Genomic DNA, 9,170 nt, shown 5'->3' with positions numbered 1-9,170 from the left:
TCCTAGTTCTTATGTTCCATAGATGAGAGAAATCATATGATAATTGTCTTTCTCTGCTTGACTTATTTCACTTAGCATTATCTCCTCCAGTGCCGTCCATGTTGCAGCAAATGTTGAGAATTCGTTCTTTCTGATAGCTGAGTAATATTCCATTGTATATATGGACCACAGCTTCTTAATCCAGTCATCTGTTGAAGGGCATCTCGGCTCCTTCCATGATTTGGCTATTGTGGACAATGCAGCTATGAACATTGGGGTGCATATGGCCCTTCTCTTTACTACGTCTGTATCTTTGGGGTAAACACCCAGTAGTGCAATGGCTGGGTCATAGGGTAGTTCAATTTTTAACTTTTTAAGGGACCTCCACACTGTTTTCCAGAGTGGCTGTACCAACTTGCATTCCCACCAACAATGTAGGAGGGATCCCCTTTCTCCACATCCTCTCCAACAATTGTTGTTTCTTGCCTTGTCTATCTTTGCCATTCTAACTGGCGTAAGGTGGTATCTCAGTGTGGTTTTGATTTGAATTTCCCTGATGGCTAATGATTTTGAACATTTTTTCATGTGTCTGTTAGCCATTTGTATGTCTTCATTGGAAAAGTGTCTGTTCATATCTTCTGCCCATTTTATGATTTGTTTATTTGTTTCTCGTGTATTGAGTTTGAGAAGTTCTTTGTAGATCTTGGATACCAGTCCTTTATCTGTGGTGTCCTTTGCAAATATATTCTCCCATTCCGTGGGCTGTCTCTTAGTTTTTTTGACTGTTTCCTTGGCTGTGCAGAAGCTCTTTATCCTGATAAAGTCCCATAAGTTCATTTTATCTTTTATTTCTCTTGCCTTTGGAGATGTGTCGTGAAAAAGGTTGCTCTGGCCGATGTCATAGAAGTTGTTGCCTATAGGAATGCCTACTCCTGACAAGACTCAGTGCTGGAGAGGGAGAAGCTGTCAGAGTCACAGAAGGAGGTGACCCTTAATGAGGCAGGTGAACAGCATCCAGAGGTCCAAAACAATGGTGGCCTTTGGGCTCAGCACCTGACTGTTCTGTTAGAATCATGGCTCAGCTGATTGAGTCACTTATCTCTCAGTGACCTTGGTTTTCTTGCCTATAAATTGGGGTTGGTACCTTTCTCTATCTCACATGGTTATTAGGGTGATGTAAATGATTCAATTCATGTAAATCCCTTAAAACAGTGTCTGATACTTTTATCAAGCAGAACCCTGAGGAGGAGGAGGGTCTCACCAACGTAGCTCCTGTTTTCTTCTTCCTACCATGACATGCACCAGTTCTCCCCACCGCTCACCACCAGAGCTGTTCTGTGCTTATAACCCGTGGGGTGGCGGTGGGGCAAGCATGAACTGGACAGGGTGCAGGCAAGGATGAGGAATTATCAGAGCAGCAGCATATGCTGGCGCGCGTGCACACACACACACACACACACAACACACTCCTTTCACATTTCTCACTTCAGTTNTTCTGCGTCACCATAATGGCCCAAATGTAGTCACACAGACAAAAGTAGCCTCAAGGGAGGCTGGTGAATGAGGCGGTTTTCAATCTAAGTGACCATGTGCTGCCATGAAATTGTGAAGACAGACATCCTGCTTTCTCTTCACAATGTGAATGTCAAGTTCTTACCATCCTACTTGCTTTCTTCTCACTCACTGGGAGGGCCCAGGAGGGAGCAGTAGGCAGGGTGGGAGGACTTGCCATGAGCAGGGGTGAGGCTAGACTTCCCTTCACCTCTCACCTTGGAGAGCAAGCATTACCAGGAAGTCAGGTGGAGGAAGAGGAGTCAGGGGCAGCAGGATTGGAAGGACATGAGCGGTCACCCCAGTGTCTGTCAGGCCCCCTCAGGCTGTGTTTTCAGACTGTGAATAAAACAGTGAGGAAGAAAGTCTGCCCACCCACTGCTGGTCTCCCCCTTCTGCATTCTGCACAGCCCACCTCACAGCCCAGATGCAGATGCCACGGATTCCCTACAGCCCAGATGTGACCCTCCCTTCCCACCACCTCCACCAAACACACTCCGTCAGCCAATGCACAACCANTTTCTGATAGCTGAGTAATATTCCATTGTATATATGGACCACAGCTTCTTAATCCAGTCATCTGTTGAAGGGCATCTCGGCTCCTTCCATGATTTGGCTATTGTGGACAATGCAGCTATGAACATTGGGGTGCATATGGCCCTTCTCTTTACTACGTCTGTATCTTTGGGGTAAACACCCAGTAGTGCAATGGCTGGGTCATAGGGTAGTTCAATTTTTAACTTTTTAAGGGACCTCCACACTGTTTTCCAGAGTGGCTGTACCAACTTGCATTCCCACCAACAATGTAGGAGGGATCCCCTTTCTCCACATCCTCTCCAACAATTGTTGTTTCTTGCCTTGTCTATCTTTGCCATTCTAACTGGCGTAAGGTGGTATCTCAGTGTGGTTTTGATTTGAATTTCCCTGATGGCTAATGATTTTGAACATTTTTTCATGTGTCTGTTAGCCATTTGTATGTCTTCATTGGAAAAGTGTCTGTTCATATCTTCTGCCCATTTTATGATTTGTTTATTTGTTTCTCGTGTATTGAGTTTGAGAAGTTCTTTGTAGATCTTGGATACCAGTCCTTTATCTGTGGTGTCCTTTGCAAATATATTCTCCCATTCCGTGGGCTGTCTCTTAGTTTTTTTGACTGTTTCCTTGGCTGTGCAGAAGCTCTTTATCCTGATAAAGTCCCATAAGTTCATTTTATCTTTTATTTCTCTTGCCTTTGGAGATGTGTCGTGAAAAAGGTTGCTCTGGCCGATGTCATAGAAGTTGTTGCCTATAGGAATGCCTACTCCTGACAAGACTCAGTGCTGGAGAGGGAGAAGCTGTCAGAGTCACAGAAGGAGGTGACCCTTAATGAGGCAGGTGAACAGCATCCAGAGGTCCAAAACAATGGTGGCCTTTGGGCTCAGCACCTGACTGTTCTGTTAGAATCATGGCTCAGCTGATTGAGTCACTTATCTCTCAGTGACCTTGGTTTTCTTGCCTATAAATTGGGGTTGGTACCTTTCTCTATCTCACATGGTTATTAGGGTGATGTAAATGATTCAATTCATGTAAATCCCTTAAAACAGTGTCTGATACTTTTATCAAGCAGAACCCTGAGGAGGAGGAGGGTCTCACCAACGTAGCTCCTGTTTTCTTCTTCCTACCATGACATGCACCAGTTCTCCCCACCGCTCACCACCAGAGCTGTTCTGTGCTTATAACCCGTGGGGTGGCGGTGGGGCAAGCATGAACTGGACAGGGTGCAGGCAAGGATGAGGAATTATCAGAGCAGCAGCATATGCTGGCGCGCGTGCACACACACACACACACACACAACACACTCCTTTCACATTTCTCACTTCAGTGGGGTCTGGCTTACTCCCACTTCATCTTTCTAAAAAATCTAGGATCTTGAGGGTGGATGTCCATCGACAGAAGAATGGATAAAGGAAAGGTGGAATATATATACAATGATATATTACTCAGCTATCAAAAAGAATGAAATCTGCCATTTGCAATGACCTTGATCAAATACCATATGATTTCACTCATATGTGAAATTTAAGAAACAAAACAGAGGAACGTAGAGGAAGGGAAGAAAAAGTAAGATAAAAACAGGGAGGCAAACCACAGGAGACTCTTAAGTGGGGGTTGCTGGAGGGGAGTGGGTGGGTGGGATAGGGTAACTGGGTGATGGGAATTGAGGAGGGCATGTGATGTAATGAGCCCTGGGGGTTACATGCAACTCAAGAATCACTAAATTGTACCCTTGAAACTAATAATAAAGTATACATTAAATTGACATTAAATAAAACATTTTTATAAAATTTTGGATCATGAGAGAGAAGGACCTGAGAATTTGTGTCCCACCAGAAAGAGACACCCTCCCCCAGGAACTCTGGTACTCTCTGGATCTCATGCATGCCTCCTCCGGGAGCCCTCCTACAGGAACAGGAGATGTGACCTTAGGTCAAGATCCTGGAATCCAGAGGCAGCCAGTGCATTGCCCCAGCTGGTTCCGGGGCTCTGGGAGTCCAGCAGGTCTCTAGTCTCCCACCTTCCTTTTTTTTTTTTTAATCTTAATTTAATTTAATTTTTTTATTATGTTCAATTAGCCAACATATAGTACTTCATTAGTGCTCAACGATTCACTAGTTGTGTATAACACCCAGTTCTCATCCCAACCCTGCCCTCCTTAATACCCATCACCTGGTTACCTCATCCCCCCGCACCCCTCTCTTCTGTAACCCTCAGTTTGTTTTGCAGGGTCCAGGGTCTCTCATAGTTTGTCTCCCTCTCTGATTTCTTCCCATTCAAGTTTCCCTCCCTTCCCCTATGGTCTTCTGTGCTATTCCCTACATTCCACATATGAGTGAAACCATATGATAATTGTCTTTCTCTGCTTAACTTACTTCACTTAGCATAATCCCCTCCAGTTCCATCCAGGTCAATGCAAATGGTGGGTATTCACCCTTTCTGATGGCTGAGTAGTATTCCATTGTATATGTGAACCACATCTTCTTTATCCATTCATCTGTTGAAGGATATCTCAACTTCTTCCAGTTTGACTATTGTGGACATTGCTGCCATGAACATTGGGGGGGGTGTGCCCATTCTTTCACTACATCCGTATCTTTGGGGTAAATACCTAGTAGTGCAATTGCTGGGTCATAGGGAAGTTCTATTTTTAACTTCTGGAGGAAACTCCATACTGTTTTCCAGAGTGGCTGTACCAGCTTGCATGCCCACCAACAGTGTAAGAGTGTTGCCCTTTCTCCACTATCCTCTCCAACAATTGTTTCCTGTCTTGTTAACTCTTGCCATTCTGAGTGGTGTAAGGTGGTATCTCATTGTGGTTTTGATTTGTATTTCCCTGATGGCTAGGATGTTGAACATTTTTTTCATGTGTCTGCTGACCATTTGTATATCTTCTTTGGAGAAGTGTCTGTTCATATCTTCTGCCCAGTTTTTGACTTGATTATTTGTTTTTTGGGTGTTGAGTTTGAGAAGTTCTTGATAGATCTTGGATACCAGCCCTTTATCTGCAATGTCATTTGCAAACATCTTCTCCCATTTCGTGTGTTGCCTTAGGTTTGATGACTGTTTCCTTCGTTGTGCAGAAGCTTTTTATCGTGATGAAGTCCCAAAAGTTCATTTTTGCTTTTGTTTCCCTTGCCTTTAGAGACGTGTCTTGAAAGAAGTTGCCGTGGCCGATGTTGAAGGGTTATTGCCTATGTTCTCCTCTAGGATTTTGATGGATTCCTGTCTCACATTGAGGTCTGTCATCTACTTTGAGTTGATCTTTGTGTGAGGTGTAAGAATGGCCCAGTTTCCTTCTTCTGCATGTGGCTATCCAATATTCCCAGCACCATTTATTGAAGAGACTCTCTTTTCTCCATTGGATATTCTTTCCAGCCTTGTCAAAGATTAGTTGACGGTAGAGTTGAGGGTCCATTACTGGGCTTTCTATTCTGTTCCATTAATCTATGTGTCATTGATCTTTTCATGCCAATGCCATGCTATCTTGATGATCACAGCTTTCTAATATAACTTGAAGTCAGACATCATGATACCTCCAGCTTGAGTTTTCTTTTTCAACATTTCCCTGATGATTCGGAGTCTTTTCTGGTTCCATGCAAATTTTAGGATTGTTTGTTCCAGCTCTGTGAAAAATGTCAATGGTATTTTGATAGGGATTGCATTGAAAGTGTAGATTGCTCTGGGCAGCATAAACATTTTCACAATGTTTATTCTTCCAATCCATGAGCATGGAATGTTTTTCCATCTCTTTGTGTCTTCCTCCATTTCTTTCATAAGTGTTCTGTAATTTCTAGAGTATAGATCCGTTACCTCTTTGGTTTGGTTTTTTCCTAAGTATCTTATAGTTTTTCGTGCTATTGTAAATGGAATCGATTCCTTAATTTCTCTTTCTTCTGCCTCACTGGTAGTGTATGGAAATGCAGCTGACTTCTTTGCATTGATTTTGTATCCTGCCACGTTGCTGAATTTCTGTACGAGTTCTAGTAATTTCAGCCTCCCACCTTCTCTTAGACTGCCCTCCCACCAGCCAAGTTTCCCTGCACTGCACAGCAGGATGTCTCCATACTTCCTTCAGAATTAACAGGAGTAGGAATTTCAGTAGAACCATTGGGGTCAGACAGTTATACATCGGAATGAAGAAACTAGATCTCTTCCCTGCCTCAGTTCTTATTGTTCTAGAGCACAACTCTAGCAACTACAGTTCCAACCATCTAAACTCCTGCTAGAACAACCCCAACAATGAGAGTGCCAAGGGGAACCTGGCCAGTAAATGTCCCCTTAATGAGCACAGTGGGCTGGGTGCATCGATCTGAGGAGGAAAGGAAAAGTAAGAGTTGCCTCTGTGCCCTGACTCTGCTGAAAGTCTCTAGAAGGTTCCTGGGTCCCTGATATCTGGCTCCACTCCTCATCACCTCCCTTTCCCTGTCTCATGGTGATGGGCTCAGGCAGCCCTTCATGCTTCACTTGGCATGTGTATCTCTGCTTCTCCCCAGAAGGCAGCACAATGGCCACCCACTTCTGGATGGTTCCATCCCCTTCTGTCTGGTCTCCACAAGTTCCTATCCTAGGTCTGGTGCTCCCTGGCCCACTGCCAAGTCAAGGTGATCTCTGAAGGGCAGGATCCCAGAGCACACAGCCTCACAGGGTGACTCTATAGTAAGAGAGGGGATGCTGGGTCATGTGTGTTCTGGGAGGCTGTGTGGAAGAGCAAAGAGGGAGGGCTAAGGCAAGGTCTTCTTGGAAAGCATCAATACCACGGACCAAGTTGCCAAACCGATTGAGGGTTTGGCTGCCTGCCAGGGTGAGGCAGGGAGTGCTCCCTATTAGGGGGTAGAAGGAACCAGCTCTAGCCAGGCCGGGGCCCAAAAGGAGAGGGTGGGAACCCCTACTGACATTTTCCTCCGAAGGAAGAGCCTTTTCAGAGGCTCTCCACCCTCTTAATATAGCCTGTAACTCAGTATTTCTAGATAAATATTGATAGGTACTCCCAGCTACTGTATCTCTGGTGGGAAAGAGCCTGAAAAGTGAAACACTTTCATGAGCCTCAGAGCTACTGCAGTGCTCTCCTGAGAGTACATTCCCCAGCGTGGGCCTAAGAAGAGTGTGTGACATGGCACTGCCCAGGGGACTGGGGGTGGGCGCTGTCCTCAGCACATGGCACCCCCATCCCGCACTAGATGTCCTCCATCCCTGTGTGTGATTAGCTCTGGGGTGCCCCCACCGCTCTGGAGAGAGGGCTGTCCCGAGCTGGGGCTGGGAAGAGCTGCGTGGCTGAGCTGTGTGGAGTCCTTACCAGTGTGGTTGAAGTTCTTGTCCCTAAACTCCAAGTGTCTCTGCAGCCACAGGAAGTCCTGCTTCTCCAGTCCATCTCCTCCCTCCATGAAGTGCGTACTGGCCTCCCATCTCTGCTGGTGTGGCAGCAACGATGAGACAACCATGGATGGCAGAGGCTCCATGTCCAAACTTGTCATTGTCATTGTCCTAGCCATCCTGTCATGGCCCCAGGGTCCCGCTTTCCTCCGAGCTCCCAGTTACCATGACCTGCAGGGTAGGGGGTCTGCCCACCTCTTCCCCAGGACCAGCAGTGTCCCTCGGGGCAGTGCATGCCTCCAAAGGCCCCCCAGCATTTGTCCCTGTGCCCCACCCCCACTAGATTCTCCTCGGGAAACATTCACCATCTAGACTATGTTACTGTGATACAGGACGAAGGACGTGTTTGGTCTTGCTCCTCAGTTCCTGCACACAGCTCTTAACACCTTTGTTACTGCCTACATAAGAAGAGTCATGGGAACACCTCTACTTGGTATTGTTCCCAGATCCTGAAAAAGCTCTGGAAAGATCCTGGTCCCATCCTTCCACACTGTACCAAACTCCACCATGTACTGTCTCTCTGCTCTGATGCTGTGAGCCCTTAGAAGCCAGGACTCGGTCGGTGCCTGAAACATAAGCGTCTGGCAAAACTGTGCAATTCATGCTCCCGTATGGATAAGCTGGGAAAATCTGAGAAGCCTCCCTCTTCAGCTTTCATCGTGCCGCTCACTGGTTTAGGCCTGGATTCCACATGCAGTCCCTTCACTACTGTTTCATAAGTTACCCTCTAGATGTTAACTAGAAATGATTAACTACAGCCTACGTCCTGACCCTCCTGTGTCCAATGTCACCCACACCTAGCCCCCCCTAACTGCTGACTGCTTGGAACCTCCCCCCCACCAACCCGGATCATACACGCACATCAAGGTCTACACAGAGCTCCAGCTCATTCACGAAGCTTCCCCTGACCACTGGGGGCTCTGGCTGTGACACTGTGAACTGTGTCTCTGCTTCTCATGTGACATCTAAGGAGGTGTGTGTCTTCAGTGGCTCCCAGTCTGCCTCACAGGCTCAATCACGTGCTCACAGAAGCAGGGGCACGTCCCCAATTCACTGTCGGCTCAGGACAGACACTAGCTTATACTTTCTGGCTCCCCGCCCACAGGGCCCTAAACTGCAGCCACGACCCATTGAGTCTGCTCAGTTAACCACTTACTGATGCAAAGACCCCGCCCCGCGAGCAGACTGCACCTGCCTTCACTCTCACGTGACCGCCTGTGCGCCCCTGCTGCCAGCCTGACAGGGGAACACCTGACAAGAGGGTCTCCCGCCCCGGGGGTCTGGGTGAGGGGTCTGCACGGCTCCCTCTGCTTTCTCCCAGGCCCCAAGCTGCAGGCTATCGTGGCTGCGCTCTGTCCAGACTGAGCCCCGCGGTTTGGTGGCAGGATCGCTGCACGNTTTGGTGGCGGGATCGCTGCACATTTCTCAGGTTTGGGGTTACTCTTCATCGGACATGTGAGGATCTTGGTCTCATTGTCTGAAGCACTTTGCCCCTGCTTCCACCACCGGACTCCAGACTCTGCCTTCAGCTCCTCACGGTCACGGCCGAGGAAACCTGGCTGGTCCGTGGAGCCCAAGGCGGGAAATGCAGGGACCCCGGGAGCGGCTCAGAGCCCGCTGAGGGGAAACCCTGCAGAGAGCTCCATCCTGAGGGGGAAGCGGGGGGATTCAGAGGAGGCTCCAGGATTCACTGCGTGAGGACCAGTGACGCATGTGGGGAATGCGTGTGCATC

General features: G+C 47.5%; 1 long non-coding RNA gene across 5 annotated transcripts in view; it reads left to right on the top strand.

The window, feature by feature from the left end:
* The window catches only part of LOC117802267, a 15,023-nt gene extending 6,998 nt beyond the window's left edge, over nucleotides 1-8,025 (top strand). For 3 of the 5 annotated variants that reach the window (XR_004625346.1, XR_004625345.1, XR_004625344.1), the window contains one exon: nucleotides 7,407-8,025. This is a non-coding gene — a long non-coding RNA (uncharacterized LOC117802267). Of the gene's footprint in view, nucleotides 1-5,209; nucleotides 5,305-7,395 lie in introns of all 5 variants that reach the window. The other 2 variants (XR_004625347.1, XR_004625348.1) reach the window with 2 other exon arrangements.
* The last annotated feature ends 1,145 nt before the right edge of the window (nucleotides 8,026-9,170 follow it).

The sequence above is a fragment of the Ailuropoda melanoleuca genome, chromosome 5 (assembly GCF_002007445.2).
Source record: "Ailuropoda melanoleuca isolate Jingjing chromosome 5, ASM200744v2, whole genome shotgun sequence".
Classification (NCBI taxonomy): Eukaryota; Metazoa; Chordata; class Mammalia; order Carnivora; family Ursidae; genus Ailuropoda; species Ailuropoda melanoleuca.
Note: the sequence above shows the minus strand (reverse complement) of the source record. Positions and strands in the feature narration are given on the sequence as shown.